Source organism: Triticum dicoccoides, chromosome 5A (assembly GCF_002162155.2).
Source record: "Triticum dicoccoides isolate Atlit2015 ecotype Zavitan chromosome 5A, WEW_v2.0, whole genome shotgun sequence".
In the NCBI taxonomy this organism is placed as follows: domain Eukaryota; kingdom Viridiplantae; phylum Streptophyta; class Magnoliopsida; order Poales; family Poaceae; genus Triticum; species Triticum dicoccoides.
In genome coordinates, this window is record NC_041388.1 from 320,529,621 (window position 1) to 320,531,908 (window position 2,288).

Here is a 2,288-nt window from a genome sequence, read left to right on the forward strand (position 1 = left end):
CAATCAGGGGGTTGTTGGGAACCCAGGCCCACCACTACCTAGGTGGAACCACCTACCCCTTCAGCCTCCATCTCCGAACAGTAACATAAGTAATGTAATAGTATAGTATATACCCGTGATCACCCCCCGAGTGATCACGACCCAGTAATATAGCATGGCAGACAGACAAGAGTGTAGGGCCACTGATGTAATATACTAGCAGCCTATACTAAGCATTTAGGACTGGAGGTAAAGGTATCAACAGTAGTAACAAGGACATGCTATGAGCAGTATAGGATCAACCGATGAAATAGTAACACTACTCTAATGCAAGCAGTAGAGGGAAAGAGTAGTTGATATCGGGATGAACAAGGGGGGTTGGCTTACCTGGAAGCTCGGCAGAGAAGGACGGGTCGTCAACACCGTAGTCAATCGGGGCAGCAACGACGTCAGTCTCATAGTCTATCGAAGAGAAGAGGGGGCTGAAACAATAAATACAATGCAAATAGAAGCTTGACGATGCATGACATGACAAATAGTGGTGCTAGGTGTGCCCTAACACGGTATTAGGTGACACCGGCAAAGAGGGGAAACATCAGGGAAAGTATTTCCAGTGTTTCGCATTTTCGGACAAACGGACTGGAGAGGGATGGTTGCAGGTTCGCTATGCTAGGTGCGTGTGGTGAACAAATGGACTGCGTATTCGGATTCGTCTCGTCGTTCTGAGCAACTTACATGTACAAAGTATTTTCACCCGAGCTACGGTTTATTTTATATTAATTTATAAAGATTTAATTATTTTTTGAATTATTATTATTCGAAAATATATATTGCATCAGCAATGACGTCAGCAGTCAAAATTGACCGTTGACCAGTCAACTAACGGGCGGGCCCGTTGTCATTGACACAGACTAACTAAAATAGAATTAATTAGATTAACTAAGGGGTTAGGTTAATTCATTTTAATTAGATTAATTAAATAGAATTAATTAACTTAACTCATTAATTAATTAATTACTAATTTATTTATTTAACATTTTTTTAAACCGTTATGTGGCGTGGGGCCCCTGTGCCATAGACCAGGGCCATAGCGGTCTGGACTAGTGGGCTGGCCAGGTGGGAATTTGTCCCAGTTGGCCACGGGGAGTTTTCTTCTTTTTCTATTTGTATTCTTTTCTGTTTTTATTCTATTTTCACTTTATTTTTTTAAATGAAATACATAATTAGTTCCTAATTTATTCTAGATAAATGTACTACTGCCACATAAATTTGGGCAACTGAATAGGATAGTTTAATATTGTATCAATTGAAAAAGGTATTTAATTAATTGTTTTTGCTACTATTTTATTCACTTTAGAGTATTTAAACATTTTATAAAAATGTGATTTCTCCACCATTATTACATATGATTTATTTGTCCCATTTTGAACATTTTAGTTTTAATGTTGAAAACTTTTACCGTTTGACTTCATTTTAAATTTGAATTTCAAATCGGTTTTGGACTAACACGAGATTAACAATGGTGACAGCGGTGACATGGCATCATTAGTATGTGATTACTGTAGCCTAATTATTCAGGCGTCACACATCCACCTACTATTTAAACTCTGCGCCTGGCCGTAGTCGTACCCAACATCCTCCACTCTCTTTCTCCTATCGACACCACGCCCTTCATGGCCTCCTCAACCTTCAAAGCCATCTAGGACAACAACCTCTCATCCAAGCAGAAGCAGGAGATCGCCGCCATTGCAGCCAGCTGGCAGGCAGGCAGGCTGGCAGAGGCCACAATGCGAGGCGACCGACGATGAGTCGGCTCCCCCATCCTCGTCGGACAATGTCGACATTACCATGGGCGAGGCCCGTGCTCACTACACCGAGATGGTATTAGAAAAGCGGCAGGGCGCATTTCAGCAGGCGCAAGCTGACCACGAGTACAACCTCTGCCTCCTTGACGAGCACCGACGCGCAGAGGAGCAACTCGAAGCCGACCCAGCCATCACGTCGGACGTGGACATGGGCGAGTAGGAGGCGTTGCTGCAATCCTTCTGCATCGCCCATGAAATCTGCCACGACCGCTGGTGATATCGCGTCCGTCAGACGGAGTTAGAAGCCGCCTTTAAGGAGATCGACGAGGGGGTGAATGAAGTCTATGACAAGAATGAGGACGAGGTCACTAACAGCGCCATGGCCGCGCCCCGCCGCCACGACCACGAAGCCGACGCGTCTGCGGGCGCCGCCGGCAGCGAGGAATACTAGAGCATGGGAGGTCGCCAGCGCACGGGACCCAGTAAGGCCACCACTCCCCGTCC